The sequence below is a fragment of the Phacochoerus africanus genome, chromosome 3 (assembly GCF_016906955.1).
Source record: "Phacochoerus africanus isolate WHEZ1 chromosome 3, ROS_Pafr_v1, whole genome shotgun sequence".
NCBI lineage: Eukaryota > Metazoa > Chordata > Mammalia > Artiodactyla > Suidae > Phacochoerus > Phacochoerus africanus.
In genome coordinates this window covers 102,454,014-102,471,360 of record NC_062546.1, presented here as the reverse complement: position 1 = coordinate 102,471,360, position 17,347 = coordinate 102,454,014, and positions in this window count along the sequence as shown.

The window sequence follows — 17,347 nt, the reverse complement described above, 5'->3', positions numbered from 1 at the left end:
ATGTTATTTCCCCAGCCCACCTCAGCCCCCTCCATTTACGGTCAGACCCTCTACCCAGTCATTACCAGGAACAATGCTAACTCTTAACTCTTGCTGATGATGTAGCTAATTACACGATGGTTTCCCCTATGCCAGGCACTGCACTAAGCATTTCATATTTTCAATCATTTACTACTCATTACAGTACTAATTAGTGTGGGTATTATTACCTGAATTTTATAGGTGAAGATGTTCTTTAGAGCCATATGTTACACTCTGTTTTCCAGCTTTTACTCCCACTAAAATAGTTCTTCAGTCTGTTAGACACTTCTAATCCATTTGTCCTGCCTTGTCACTTCATATAAATTAAATTATGATGTTATAACATCATAAGGATTTCAGTTTCATTTGGCATTGGAAGTAAAAGTTGGTTTGGTGTAGGAAATAAATGTTAAATGGTCCTCAGTTCTAGACCTGACACAGATAAACTTGTCCCCAGATTAGTACTTCACACTGTCTATCTTGTGAAGCCATTTTTCTTTTCCCAGTTCTTCTCAGTGTGTATGTCTGTTCTGGTCTGGATCTTCCCATAAACTTCTCTGATTATCTGGTAAGTAAACATGTATAACTATGAAGCACATGCTTCTCCACCAGTTGGAAGCAGGCTCAGGGCTGAGCTCTTATAGTTTGTCATTTGGAAAGTCTCATTTTGACCTGAACTTCCACTTAATATCTGCCTTCATTTTTTTCTAAATACATATTGTAATCTCCTCTCCTCTGCCATTCTCCTGGAAAATCCCTTTGATTATTGTTAATATTTCTGAAAATTTCTTTCATTCTCTCTACCTTTGTAAATCCCAATTTGCCCACCCACATATTCATACATCGACTCAACCAAAACGTTCATTGAAATGCCTGATAGGGGCTCGGTACTCTGTTGTGTGTTTGGTGGAAAAGAGGAGAAAATTTATACCTACCTTTATGGTGCTTATACAGGATTAAAACAAAATTTCCCCAACAGCAGCAGCAAAAGTTGTAGAAGTTGGGGTGATGGTGAACATTTATTGAGGGCATTTACTGTGTACCAAAGTGATGCTCAGTTCTTTGTAAAAATTAGCTGGTTGATCTGTATTTTAGGTCAGGAAACTGTAGCATAAAAGCCATGTCAAAGACCACAGATATAGTCAGTGGCAAGCTGGGATCTGAATTCAGATAGTGTGATTTATGAAACTACTCTTGCAATTGCTTTACCTCGATTATGATCTATAATGAAAAATCCTATGTCGAAGTTTCTGGTAATAGGAAGTAAGGGGTTACATAAGAAAAGAATATAAACTTTCTAGAAAGGTTTGAGAAACTAATCAAATGTTGTAAGTTGTGTGGTATGAGCTGGAATGACTTTGAAGGAGAAAGAAGAACCAGGCAAATAAAAGTGTGTTGAGTACCAATAAGAGTAAAGTCATTGACAAAATGAAAGCAAGACAAAAGCAAAAACCCACAAATGCATCTTTTGAGAATGTGTTGGGGAAGTGGACAGCAACCTGCTGCCTTGTAGCCTAATGCTGGTTCAGTAGAAGGCAGGAATGGTGAGAACTGAAAAGCTAAGCCCAGAAGTGCTACTGCTGAATCTTTGTTGCTCTCAAGTTCCTGTTTCAAACTGGCCACAAGTAAAAGTGCCCCAGCCTCCACTGGTAACACTAGAGCTATTAGGGATTTCCAGTGTCATTTTGAAGATGCTGTGGTGGGGCAACTTGCCTCGCTTTCTTTCCAGTGTAGCTAAAACTGGCTTCATTTGTTAAAAAGATTTCTGGTAAGTAGGAAGTACTGGAATTCAAGGATGGCTGGATTGAGTGCCAGGAAGACAAGAGAGCATGGGCTTTAGAGATTGAAATGGTTGTGTCATCCTCCTAATTAATGGGTGTGTGTCTGGCTGACTCCAGACTTATACCCCATGAGCATTTTTACCTCACAGACAGATATCCTCAAGGATTATCCTCTTTTACAGTTTAACAATTTTCAGTTAGAGGGGTTTCTGAATACAGGTGATAAATGCCATGGTGGTGAGAAGCTCAGTTTTCTCTGCAAACATGAGAAGGCACTGATGAGGCTTGGGAGGTTGTTGTTGAGTGAAGATGGGAGATAGGTGTGGGGTGAAGGTGGGAGGTGGGTGTGGAGTGAAGGTGGGAGGTGGAGGTGGGTGGGGGAAGCCACTGTGTTGCAGGTGATGAAAAGCTGGGTGAAGGATAAGAAGTTGGTGAGGCTTCAGCGAGTTTGCAGACAACAGGAAGAAAAGGTAAGCAATAAATATGAGGAGTCCCAGAGGGAGGGAGAGTAAATTACTGACTCCAGCAGAGTTGGGGAGAACCTGCCACCAGGTCAGCTGGGAGCATTTAGGAACTTTTCAGGTTTCTAGCAGGGCTGTTCTAGCTTAATTGCTATTTCCTTTGTGAAGTTTTCCTCAGTTTCTCTGTTTAAGATCAGGTACCTTTTCCTTTATTCCCTGTAACTAGAGTCATTTATCTTTTTATCCAACAAATGTTTATTGACACCATACCATCTACAAGGCAGTGAGGGGGACGTAGACAAGTAAACCCATTGAGGAGGTTGCTTTGTTAGAAGGATGTGTAGGGCAGTAGCAGAGGACAAAGTCATCAGGATCCAATCAGACTCAGGAATCCTGGAAGGGTCCTGCAGTGCATCCTTGAGGTGGAGGTAGCCAAACACAGTGGCAGTGGGTGTGAGAAAAGAGACTCCATGTGGAGTTCCCATTGTGGTGCAATGGAAACAATCCGACTAGGAACCATGAGGTTGTGGGTTCGATCCCTGGCCTTGAACAGTGGGTTAAGGATCCAGCGTTGCTGTGAGCTGTGGTGTAGGTCGCAGATGCGGGCTCAGATCCCGAGTTGCTGGGGCTCTGGCGTAGGCCAGCAGCAACAGCTCTGATTGGACCCCTAGCCTGGAACCTCCATATGCCACGGTGTGGCCCTATAAAAACAAAAGACAAAAAAAAAAAAAGAGAGAGAGACTCCTTGTGGCCAATGGAACTTTAATGGGTCTAATTCAATGCTACCTGCAGTAGAGTGTTTTGTGAACTAGCGTCCCCTTGGGGCCTCATCCCTATGTAATTGATATTTAATTCATCAAAGGATCTGAACCCTTCTTTCCTGCACACTGGCTCAGAGATACTTCATGCCTGCCCATTACAATCAAATCCTAAATAAATGGTTAAAGTTTTCAAATGCAGCTGCTTTAAGAATTTTGCTGGTTTGGGAGTTCCCTGGTGGCCTAGTAGTTAAAGATTTGGTGTTGTCACTGCCTTGGCTCAGGTTCATTTGCTAGCCTGGGAACTTCTGCATGCTGTAGGTGAAACCAAAGAAAGAAAAAAAAAAGCTATTTAAAAAAAAAAGAATTTTGCTGGTTTAGTCACTTTTTTCTAGGACAAAGTTTGTACTACTCTCGTGTTTTATCCACACCAAGTAACTTATCTGCTTAAGTCTGGTCCTTAAAACAAATAAAAAGATCATTACCAAATAATTTCTACCTTCTAAAGCTACCCTTTATAGCTGAGCACCAGAAGAGAAATCATTAGAAATAAATACACCTCCGGATCGTTGGGTTTGCATTTTTTAGTTGAAGCTTTTAAGGCATAAGACTGTTAACACATTGAGCCAAACACATGTGCCAGTAACTGCTCTTAATGTAGCCAAACAAAATAAAGAAAAATCACTTTATTTTTTGCCAAAGCAAAATGAAGCATTCATTACAGCATTTATACATCACTTACTGAGGACAATAAAACAAAGCAAACTGCAATGCTGTGGACCATGTTTACATAAATGAGTGAAGATATTATTCCTAGAGCAGAGCAGCTCACCCAGGACTGCTGTGACATTGTGAAGGTGGATGAGCTCACCCCCCTTTTATCCTTTTTTGCACTCATTTTATACACCAGGAAAGCCCATGCCCTCAGCCCTCTACCTCATGACTGTGGCTTTTCTTTTGCATGGCTGCTGGTTAATCTGGAGTCATGTCTGAACAACAGCTTCAGTGATCAAATCTTTTTTTGAGGCAGGAAGGACACTCACAAATAATGGACCACTTAGACCAAGATAGTGGAGGCACAATTAATGTCTGTTTTTCACAAAAAGCTCAAAGAGTAGTTATTGTTCATTCCACAGGTGAGGAAACTGAATATGACACAGGTTATTTAAATTCTGGAGGGTTTGAAATGTCTTCTCTGATGCCACAGTTACCAAGTCCTCGATTCATTTACTTTCGTCATTGGAGTCATATTTACTGCATTTTCATTGGGTTATTCACACCCTAGTGGGAGAAACAAATAAAAATCTACCTCTGTTTCAGGAAAAGAGCAAATGGTACCTTCCTGAGTGGAGAGTGGAAAGGAAAGAATCTAAGGGGAGGTAATACTGTATTTCAGTTGTGACGGGAGAGTTGCACATTTCCAGCTGGAGACCAGGAAGGAGGGCATTTGAATGAAGGTGGGCATCTCTGGGTGTCTCATGCTCCTGGTTTCCCCTTAAGCGGCAGCATAATGGGTGCAGTGTGGAGATGCAGACGGAGGAGTCAGGCACTCAAAGCTGGACCTTGAGGAAGTCACCAAGTACTGTTAGCAATGCACATCCATCCTGTGACCCTACCCTGGCCCACTAAGACCTGGTATGATGCCCTAGAAGCTGTCATAGTCTTACGTGTCTGTGTGAGAAAGAGGACAGCAGTTGCTCCCCGTGGGGAAGCGGAAAAGCCTGGCAGGGTGCTGACGTTTGAGCCGGCCCCGGAGAGATGCAGGCGATCTGCCCTGGGAACACAGAGGAGGGCAATTTGGAAAAGCAGACAGAATGAATAAGGAGGACAGACACACCTCCCCGCCCCTGCCCCCCCCCCCACCAGTACCTGGCTCACTATGGCACACAGGAAATGTTAATATTACAAAGGTCTCTGTCCTGTGGAGGGGTAAACAGCCAGCACTTTTGTGTGACTTTTTCATGCAATGCTTCCTGAGGTTATGTGCAATTTTAAAAGCAGACTTTGATACTTAAAGCCATCTCAAAATGCTGGCAGAATCCTACTGTAATGATAAACATTTCTGACCCCCTATGGGCAGGATGAGGGGTCTTTGGGGGTGCTTTCAATAATGCTAACACTGCTACGGGGGTGCCTATCTGCCAAGCTCCAGGGCAGAGCCTGGCCTGCTGGGCTCCAAGTGAAACAAAGGGCAGAAATAACTTCCCATTAATGTCAGCATCATGGGGCGCAGAGTGTAAGGCAATAAATAGGGATGAGCTAAATGGAAAAAGGCTGAAAAGGAGTGAATACTATCAAATTTCAACAGGGCAAGTCTTCTGTAAGTAGGCAGCACTTTAAACGAAATTTGAAGACATTATTTTAAAGGCCGCCACTCAGTCCAGTGCAGGTGTTTCAGCAAAGAGGCAATGTTCTTTGCTGAAGATCAACTTCAGGATTTGAATCTTATTCCAATTTCTGTAGAAATGTGTGTATCCAACAGGCCCTCATCCTGTTAGCGTCCAGCTTCTGCACAGAGAAGGGAAAAGGGCCAGGCTCCAGAAGCTAATTCTTTTTGGTTAAGTAGTGACATTCCAAATCACCCACTTCATATGAGGGCAGTAAAACCCATCCTTAGGAGAATCCATGAGAGCTGTATTTATAGATGTTCACTGTGCCCTGGGAGGAGGCAGCATGTGACGATGGATGCTTTCAACAGAGGCCTCCTCTGAAATTCCAGAGGCATAAAGTGCATAATCTAAGCACTCTTTGCAGAAGATTGCAAAGCCAGAAACAGCCTCAATAAACAAAATTCAGTGAACTTAAGCCCAGCCAGGTGAGATAACCAGGACCCTCTGAAGCTGCCTGAAAACTACTGCTTTCCAGCACCATCAGTCAGTCAAACCCTAAGTTTTCATGCAGTGCCTGCATTTTCACAAACTTGTATGATATGGGAGGAGTTAAATTCCAATATAGTTGGCGCCTATATTGGAACTGGGGCGCCTATGTTAAATTCCTCAATACTTTGTAATATTAACATTTCCTGTGTGCCATAGTGAGCCAAGTACTGGTGTGTGTGTGTGTGTGTGTGTGTGTGTGTGTGTGTGTGGTGTGTACACAGTCTGAGTCTCACTAATTCCAAGTCAACTCAGTAATTGAAATATAATTATCCTGTCTTTCCCAATGAGCGCTGTTACAGATGTCTGTATTTTATGATGCTTTAGAATCAGGAACTGCCAGCATATGTAGCCTTTTTTACTTGAAGACAATAATGCAGGGGTTGAAAAGCTCATAAAAAACAATTACATGCAGCTACAATAAAATGTGTAAAAGGGAAAGAAGAGAATGATTAAAACAAGATTTAGAATGACTTCAGCAGGGTGGAGGCACAGAGTGGGGGGGATGGGATAGTGGTGGGAAATGTACAGCAAGATGGTTTTTACCAATGTCCTAGCTTTTAGTCATGGATTGAGCAGTGGATTTATAAATTATTGGTATATTATTAAAAATAGCTAATTAACTATAAACATATGAACACATACAAATGTACACAAAAGTGGGCCATACATAGACTAATAGTGAGAATTTGTCATCAGGCAAGGACCATGATTGGTTTAATTCCTTACACCAAAAGTCCAAAAGGAAAAAAAAAATTAACAAAATGAAAAGGACATCATTCTGAGCACTTGGAAGCTTTGAGATTTCCTCTCGAAAGCAAATGAGACTGAGACAAAGACAATGAAAAATTATAATATGGACAACCAGAAAGGTAATCCAAATTATGCATTATTGGTGTCCTTAAAAAGAGAGTCAATATAATTTTTCAGATACAACACCAAAGATAGGAACCATGAAAGAAAGAATTGATAAGCTGGACTTCATTAAAATTACAAATGTCTGCTCTGCAAAAGAGCATCAAGAGAATGAGAAAACAATCACAGAATTAGAGAAAATATTTTCAGAAGATACATTTGATAAGGGACTGTTATTCAAAATATACAAAGAGCTCTTAAAACTCAACAATAATAAATGAATAACCAGGTTTTTAAAAAACTGACAATGACCTGAGCAGACATCTCACCAAAGAAGATATAAAGAGGGAAAATAAGCACATGCAAAGATGCTCCACATCATATGTCATCAGGTAAATGCAAATTAAAATTATTAGATCCCCCCCTACACACCTACTAGAATGACCAGATCCAAAACTCTGACAACATTAAATGCTGATGAGGATGTGGAGCAACAGAAACTCTCACTCAATTGCTGATGGGTGGGACTGCAAGTGGTACAGCCACTTTGGAAGACAATTTAGCAATTTCCTACAAAAACTAAACATACTTTTACCATATGCTCCAGTGAGCAAGCTCCTTGGTATTTACCCAAATAGTTGAAAACATGTCCACACAAAAAACCAGAACACAAATGTTTATAGCAGTTTTATTCATAATTGCCAAAATCTGGAAACAACCGTGATTCAGTCGGTGAATGGATAAATAAACTGTAGTACATCAGACAATGGAATATTTTTGAGCAATATAAATAAATAAGTTATGAAGCCATGAAAAGACCTGGAGGAAACTTAAATGCATATTACTAAGTGAAACAAGCCAATCTGAAAAGACTATGTACTGTGCGATTCCAGTTTTGTGACATTCTGGAAAAGGCCAAACTCTGGAGATGATAAAGATTAGAGGTTGTCAGCAACTGGGCTGAGAAGGTAGGAATGAGTGGGAGGAGTAGAGAGGATTTTAGGGCAGTGAAACTACTCTGTATGATGCCGAAATGATGGATACACACGCCATTATCCATTTGTTCAGAGCCACAAGGTGTACAACCCAAGAGTGAAACCCAATGTAAACTCGGAACTTTGGGTGATTATGATGTGTCAGTGTAGGTTCATCTGTTGTAAAAAATGGACCGTCTGGTGGAGATGTGGATAATGGGGGAGATCATGTGTGTAGGAGAACAGGGCATATACAGGTACTCTGCTATGTCCACTAATTTTTTGTGAACCTAAAACTACTCTAAAAATAAAGTTTATTAATTAAAGAGTGAGAGCCAAATCAATAGAACATTAGTAATAAATGCATAAAGATAACATACCTACGCTGAAAAGAAATAGTGTTGCATTATAAGAATGGAAAAAAAATATTTATCTGCAAAATTAAATAGCAGTATCTTAGAAAAACAGATGTAGCACCTATTTGCATTTTTTCCTAGGTAGTTCTGAGATAGTTTGCAAGACAAGTCACCAGTACAGCTGAACCCTTTTTCCATCTCCGCCATCAGCTTGCTGGGCAATACTGTGCAAGCTGGCATGTCTGAACATCAGGAATTAAACTAGATGTTCTCCAATCACTCTTTGAATTCTAGCCTTTCTATTTAAAACTTTTTCCATTAGAGAAGGCATTGCCGAATGAATAAATAAGCCCAAATATGTGACTGTATTGGATTTTATACAGCCAAGGAGAGAAACTCTGCTATGAAATATGGACTAAATAAAAACGCTTTAAAAACTGCAACATCATTACAGCCACTGAAAATCAATATTAAAATTATCCATTTTCTCTTAATATATTAACTCATGCATCTAGATTTTCTTTTAGGAAGAAAGAAAAAAGGGGTATCAATGATATTTGAATCATTTAAATCGGTTATTCCCTACAATTAAAACCTATGCAAAATAACTCTTGGAAGATTTTTTTTTTAATTTCCTGCTTTTAAAGAAAAATGAAAGAAATGTTTATAAATATCATTGCATATAGTTTCAAGTGGATTGCATGCAGTTTGGAAGCAGTGATGTCAAGTTGTTTTATTTTTTATTTTCGTTTTTTTCATTTTAAAAAGTTTTGTCGAAGTATAGTTGATTTACAAAGTTGTGTTAATTTCTGCTATACAGCGGTGACTCAGTGATACATATACACATATCCATTCTTTGTTAGACCCTGTTCTCATACTAGGTGATGACAGACTATTGGGTAGATTTCCCTGTGCTAGACAGCAGGTCCCCATTGACCATCCTTTCCATATACAATAGTGTGCACATGCCAATCCCAGATCCCAATCTATCCCTCCCCTTCACCTCTGGTAACCATTAAGTTTGTCTTGTATGTCTTGGGTCTATTTCTGTTTTGTATATAAATTCATTTGTATCTATTTTTTTTAATTCCACATGTAATTGGTATCCAATGATGTTTGTTTTCTCTGACTTTACTTAGTATGATAATCTCTAGGTCCATCCGCATTGCTGCAAAGGGCATCATTTTGTTCTTTTTTAATGGCTGAGTAATAGTCCAGGCAAGTTGTTTTGAATGTCATCACATTAATAATTTAAATGCAAAACTAACACTACGTGTAAGATTTGTGCTTTAGCGACGTCCAGCCAGAGATTTTTCAAGTTCTGGGTTGTATAAGACAATTTGCTTTTTCTTTTGCTTGCTGGAAAAGATGTTCTCCCTGTTAAGGTCTCCCCTGGTAATTGTAGCTCTATTCTTGTTTCAGGCCATTGCCTTGTCACCTAGAATCTGCCCTTCTGCGTGCCTGCTTATTGAGTCCTACTTGTTTTTCCAAGTTTGCCTCTGGTTTCACCTTTCCCAATTTTGGCCTAACTTGGTACCTTTGTAACACATGACTCCATGTACTATGTTTTCATTATTTCATCTGTGAGAATCTCCTTTTGTAAAAGTTTTGTGGGCAGCAATCATGTCTTATGCTTTCTTTCATAAAAAAGAAATATTTGTAGTATTTGCCATTTGCAGATATTGCATTTGTGGTTTGGAAGCCCCACAATGGACTATAACATCCATAAAACATAAAACATGAAACACAGTCATTTGTGATTTTTCTGAGGCTTAAATTTAAGTCAAAAGCATGGCATTTCATTGACATTCATTATGAAATCTCAGACTCATGAAGGAGCCGGGCAAACTCTATCATTTCAATATTGTGCTGTTTCTCTACTGCATCTGATAAAGCAGAAAAGAAATGCTTCTTTGTGGGAAATGGCACTGAGTGAGAAAGTGTTCAAAAAAAGAGAACATTCCACAACAATCTGTAGCAGGATTCATATCATTTTTGGATATCCGGGCCCTTTGGATAATGCTAGTTGATGATGTTCTATTCCTTTGGCCTCAACCTACAAAAATCTCCTAGGCAGCATATTCGGATAATGGATATCTCTTTTCCTCTGGAATCATTCTTTACCTGGACAGTCCTAAAAATTACTAAGGTTCCTGACACCTTTTTTCTTCCTTCTTTCCTCCCTCCCTTCCTTCCTTCGCCTTCCTTCCTTCCTATATGGAAGTTGCCGGGCCAGGTATCCAATCTCAGCCACAACTGTGACCTGTACAGAAGCTGCAGCAACACCAGATCCTTTAATCAAGTCTGCCAGGCCAGGGATCGAATGTGCACCTTCGCACTGACCCAAGTCGCTGCAATTGGATTCTTAACCCACTGTACTACAACGGGAACTCCCATTTTTTCATTTTACTTTTGTCATTCTGTATGTGTGTGTGTTTTACAATCTTTTTAATATTGAGATTCCTTTCTTATGTATAAGGGTATTTCCCACAGAAATAATATGTAATATTAAAACAAAATTTTAAAATATTTATTTTAAATTCATTTACTAAAAAATGATAAGTTCATTATATGTTATCATAATTAAAAAAAATTTATAATATATATTTTCCAAATCAACAAATATTTAGTGAGAAGAGAAGCATTGTTTTACATTTTTGCAAATCCCCCTAAGGTCTGGCATAATAGAAGCCCCAGGGATTCCTGTATTGCTCCTGCATTCAGTCTTTTACATGTTTTGGCTGAAGGAGATGAAGAAAATTGGACCTCACACTGATGTATAGTTGGACAATGGAGGAGTATTTTAATAGCCTTTTTGAATAATTGTGGATATTCTTCTCTGAAAAATACCAAAAGTCAGCAAGAGGTAGCTGTTTAAAGATTAGTTGCAGTTTAGAATCCAAACTACATCAATAAGCTTTTGATCCTTTGTGTTAAAACCCATTGGTTGTTATTGTGCTTTGAGTGGATCTTTTACCCATGCTTGATTTTATAACTTTGTGTGTTGGCCGCTGGAACATAAGATGTTGCTTTGCTGAGTTATATGGCTCTTATAAATGTTGACACATTCCACAGGACAGTTTCAAAAAGCATATCCCTTAATGTCATCACCCACCTTAAAAGTACATTCCTTAAGTATTCAAGTTTATGGCAGTGGATACTAGTTTTCTGGTATTCTAATTTTCTCTGAAAACTCAAATTTTATCGTTTTCCTTCTTTTTGAGATTTTGTTGTCGAAATACCCAAATCGGAATCACCATAGGTTGTCAGCCATTCTTTCAAGTAAAAGTGATACTTCAAGAAAAAGCAATGAAGCCATACAATGAGACACCAACATCAAATGCTTTCATTGACATGTGGAATCTGAAAAAAGGACAGACCGAACTTCTTTGCAGAACAGATGCTGACTCACAGACATTGAAAAACTTTTGGTCTCTGGAGGAGACAGTTTGGGGGGTGAGCAGATATGCTTGGGTTGTGGGATGGAAATCCTGTGAAAATGGATTGTGATGATCATTATACAACTACAGAAGTGACAAATTAATTTGAGTAATAAAAAAAAAAAAGAAAAAAAATCTCCTGCAAAAAAAAAAAAAAAGAAAAAAGAAAAAGCAATGAGATCCTGCTGTGTAGGTAGCACTGGGAACTAGGTCTGGTCACTTATGATGGAGCATAATAATGTGAAAAAAAGAATGTATACATGTATGTGTAACTGAGTCACCACGCTGTACAGTAGAAAATTGACAGAACACTGTAAACCAGCTATAATGGAAAAAAATAGAAATAGTTATATAAAAGAAAAGAAAAAGCAGCTAGTTGAGCCCACGGCTCAATCACACAGAAAAAGAAGTGTTTTCTTGAGAAATCCAAATGCAAGAGAAGCAGTCCGTACATGCTTTTCATTTTGTCACACAGTATTAAAAAGATGTGTACTCAGGAGTTCATATTTAAGCATATGATTTATAATAGTTATATTATAAACTATGATTTTATGATTTATAATAGTTATATACTCTATCTATTATATACATTATGATGTATTTAACTGTTCATCAAGGATCTACTTATGTGAAACTGGCTTTTTTTCTGCAAGTGTGTGGAGTTAAAGACTCTGATGATTCTCTAGTCTCATGGTGAGGCTCCATCAGTGCATATGTCAACCCAGTGAAAAAGGTGAATCGTGTCCAAGTGTTGTTATGAAGGCATTCTTGACCTGGCAGACCCCTGAAGGAGTCCAGGGCACCCTCAGGGACCCACAGGCCACACTTGGAAAGTTTCTGGGCTGTAGCACTAAATCCATACTCCATAGCATGACTGCTGTGCTAGATCACTCCTTCGTGGTATGTTCCCTGCCAACCCTCTCTCCCTACAACAACCTCATCCACCACTCATGGGAACTGGCAGCTCCAGGAATGAACTTCACCCCAGACTCTCATCTACACTAGACTTTTACACATGTAAGACACCTTCACTCTTCAGGGTTTCTGGGTGGCTAGGAGCTTTGTGCATTGTGTCAAGTATCTATGGGTGGACAGTGGGGGGGTTAGGTCTGGCCCACTCTCTGCTCACCATGCCCTGCACCGTGAAAGAAAGGTGCTGTATTCTTTGCATCTGCACCACCTACTGTTGTTCTGTGGGGCTGTATTCATGCCCGGAAAGATATGTGTCACCTGCCCACCTGAGGGTCCTCTTTCCAATAGGCAGCCCCCCATTTGGTCCCCAGCCAGGCCTTTCCCTTTCTGAGTTCTCTCACCTTTTTCAACCACCTGTTATAATTTATACTTGTCCTTCTGAGGCCACTTTCTGGTAACTTTTTCTGATGCCATATTCTCACCACCCCACCCCAGTGACTAGCCCTTCGGTCCCCCTGCCTGTGACCAGGTGACACATGTCCTACCGGGCATGAATGCAGCCAGGGCAGGGCTGATGCTCCATCGACACTGTTTGTTCATCTGTCCATCCTCTGCTGGACTCTTAAGTTCTCTGAGGGCAGGCCCTGTAACACAGTACCAGGAGTGCAGCGGACACTGAGTAAATGGCTATGGAGTAAAATTGTAGCCATGAAAGGAACAGATCTTACTCAGAACAGCACTGGAAAAAAGTTAATGACAAAAATATTTCCTTACATGAGACATGGGGTCCTGTTGGGTCTAAAATTTGGTGATGATTCTGGTGACAGCTTGGAATAGAGCCTCAAAGCTCCAATTAAAAAAATTTTAAAAGATGGACATATATTTGTTAGGAAACTCAAAAATAATCAAAGGCTGAGGATCAGGTGGAGAGGGGTGGAATGGGGCAGAGTGAGAGGGGGTAGGGGAAGAAATGTTAATTTTAGACACTACTAAATCAAGTCAAAAGCAGTTAATAATGGAAATTTTCCAAAAGTTTATAATTTCATATCAGTAAAAGGTACTATTTCCAAATGAAGTTATGTTATACTCTTTTATATGCCAATTAAAATAGCGCCATTTGTGAAGCAAAAGCTGTCAGAAGTAAAGGGAGAACTTAATATAAACACAAATGTCATGAACCACTTTAATGAACAAATTATCAGCATTGGAAAGTCAAGTAGATTTGTCAAATAGGCCAAAGAAAAATAGAATTTTTGAATTCTGTACAAGATTTTAATTACAAATATATACATACTTCTTTACATTGAAAGAGTCACCATCCCAACTCTTTTCTGTGGTCTGATGAGTGATTAGAAGACAACACTTTATCACCCATCCCTTAGGCAGGAGATGGAAGCCTGTGCATGTGATCCATCCCGCCAACCACTCTCCCAATTCTTCTGTAATTTTTTCCTTGAGTGCCTTTGTTTGTGCATAATCTTGATAGGTAATCTTGCCCATTAAAATAAGAATGTCTCTTTGAAGCATCTTGTCACCTACTGGTTCCCCTCATGCCCTTCTTTTTCTTAAATTTATCTGTTGAAGGACTTGAATCATTTTGCTGGCAAATTTTCACCCAGCTTGGATTTTGCCAATTTCAGACTCAGGGCACAATTCAACATGTACCTCTTTTGTCTGTCTCTCCTGCAAACTAGCTGTGGGATCCAGAAGTCTGATCAGGACTCATGTGCGTAAACCTTGGCTAGACTACAGGTCCCCTTCTCACGAAGAACATTATGTCTTTTCACTCTTTTTTGGATGTTAGCTCAATGTCTTAATCCATAAATTCACTGAAAGTTGCAAAATGGTGCTGTTGTAAGTCAATCACTTAGTTTTTCCTTATTAGCTGGAATATACTTGTAAGGAAATTCTCCTCCTCATGTATTATTTGGGTGCCCAGTGGTATGCCTTTATGGATTATAATTCAATGTGGAGAAGGAAAGGTTAGTATTTGATTCTTTTATTTGTCTAGTTTTCACAGTGATGAATTGGCTCCTTGTCATCCTCAGAAGGCGATCAATTATGATTATTTTTAAATATGACCATTCTTAAAATTTAAAATATATAAATTATATATAAAGTTTTCATACATTTGATGTGTTTTTATCTGTGGCAATTTTATGTATATAGAAACAATCATACCTATTTTGGCCAATGGGAGCCTCTTCTGGGTGTTTCCTGAGTCCTTTAAGCACAGTCCTGGTCGTCACTGATAGCTTCATGCTCTGATATTTCCAGATGGACCAGGCTCATTTTATGCATTTCCTGCCCTATATCTGGACTCAGCCATGTCTTGTTTTGTTTTAACTTGGAAATAACATTTTAAGGTCATGATCTGGGTTCTAGGAATGCTCCTTGCTGCTGGGTATAATCATTGATTTTAGGCCTTTTCAGAGGACAGAGTTAGATTTACATTAAAAGATAAAGCACCTCATGAGCTCCTGTGGATATTTATATTTCAAATTTGGGACAAAAGTATTTTATTTGACCATTTACATTACATGTCTAGTGTCTTATGCATGGAGAATCTGGGTTTCCAAGGAGGCAGGGAAGACATCTAGAAAAACCTTTTTTTAAAAAAGGTCTAGATTGTAAATATTTGAGCTTTACCAGCCATATAGTCTCTGTTACAACTTCTCAAATCTGCCTTTGTTGTGGGAAAGCAGCCATAGACAAAACATAAATGAATGGGCATAGTTGCATTCCAGTAAAACTTTATTTACAAAAATGGACAGCTGGTCCACCTGCTAGAGTTTGCCAACTCCTGATATAGGAGAAAAATAATTAAAATATTGTGTAATCATTTGCTTTCTCCACTTTAGAGATAAGTCTCAGAATATGGATACTAATATGACTACAATAGTTCATGGAAATAAAGACCTTTAAATATGCTGTCCTCATTCCCCATTTTTTACATGTTTATCCTGTATGTCTATTGCCAGATCATATAGTCATTATGTATTATAATTTCTTCTTTTTGATTCTCATTTAACCTTGTTTCTCCAAGTAATCATATATTTAATCTAACCACTAGCACTTATGCCAATGTGTCCCTAGTAGTCTCTAGTAATTTTCTTTATCTTAAACTTTCTTTCTGGTAGATTCCTTGGAAAGTTTTTATGGGAGCAATAGTCCCTAAATTATCCAAGTTTATATTATACTTGATCATATTTGCTGGGTATAAAATTCTAGGCTCATATATATTTTTTTTGACAGTCCAAAAAATTTATTTGTCTCTTCAAGCCTGAAACATTAGTGTGGAAAAGTCTGATGGTAGTCTAATTTTATTTTCCTAATAATTTAAGAGTCCTTTTGGCTTAGATGCCCAATAATTTTTTTTTAATCAAATGAAGGATTTTTCACAGTAAATGTCCTGGTGTTATTCTGGGTTAGTATACACTGTACTTTTTCAATATGTGATTGCAAATATTTTTTTTTTGTTTCAGGAAATTTCTTTTGACTTGCAGTTTGTATTAGTATGTTTGCTTTCTTTGATTTTCTTCTTTAGGGACTTCTTTTAAACATGTATTGAATCTTTATTGCCTATCTTCAGTATTTCTCACTTTTTAAAAAATATTTAAAATTTTTCTTTATAAATAGAAACGTATTTTTCCCTGTTTTTTTTTTTTCTTTTCCTGGTATTTTTTCTAGTTTAATCTTCATTTATAAATTATTTTTTTTTCTGTAGTTTTTCCCTGAATTCTGTCATCTCATTTCTGAGTGTTTTTACCTGTGATTCATGTTATTTCTTTCCTGGGCCAGTGATCAAATCCAAGCTGTAGCTGCAACCTACCCCACAGCTGCAGCAACACTTGATCCTCAACTCACTGCATGGGGCTGGGGATTGAACCCATGCCTCTGCTGAAACAATGCCAGATCCTTAACCCTCTGCACTGCAGTGGGAACTAATTTTATCTTTTTCTTAATTTTTTGGTTATTTTGAAATAGTATGTCACAGTTTTTTTTTTTTAAGTGTGACTTCTGATGGATTTTCACTATACATATATTATTTTGCTGATATGATAAAAATATATTAGATCCTAATAATATGCATGTCTCATGGCTAGAGGTAATTTGTCCCCACGCATCTGTATTTTAAGATTTTTGGAGATCCCTTATCATCTAGTTTTGTTGCAAACCTTGACCATAGGGTTTTGGCTTTGATAACTAATTGCTCCATTTTTATTTTTTATTTTATTTTATTTTATTTTTGTCTTTTTGCCTTTTCTAGGGCTGCTCCTGAGGCATATGGAGGTTCCCAGGCTAGGGTCTAATTGGAGCTGTAGCTGCCGGCCTACGCCAGAGCCACAGCAATGTGGGATCTGAGCTGCATCTGCAACCTACCCCACAGGTCATGGCAACACTGGATCCTTAACCCACTGAGCAAGGCCAGGGATCGAACCCGCAACCTCATGGTTCCTAGTTGGATTTGTTAACCACTGAGCCATGACGGGAACTTCTAATTGTTCCATTTTTATACGTGGACTTAGGAAGATCAAAAAACTGAGCCATCATCACCTACACCATCCTTTAATTGAAGAAAATTTTCTTAGGAAAGTATAATCCTAACTTGCCAAAACTTCAAAACAAGGACTGACCTCCAGGGTAAAACCACAGAAGGTATTAAAAAAAGTACTCTCTCTAAAATGTTTAATTTCCAGACAGCTTTACTATTCAATTTTGTTCAAAATTGTAGGCTAATGATTCCTACAAAATGTAAACTTGCAGAAGAAAACAAAAGCTAGAAATTACCTCATTCATCTTATTTATAGAAAATCTTTATTGTTTCTTCTGCTTATAAAAGATATAAATAGTCTTTAAAAAATGGTCAAACCATGCATAAATTTGTAAAAAGAAATGCAATTATCCTCAGT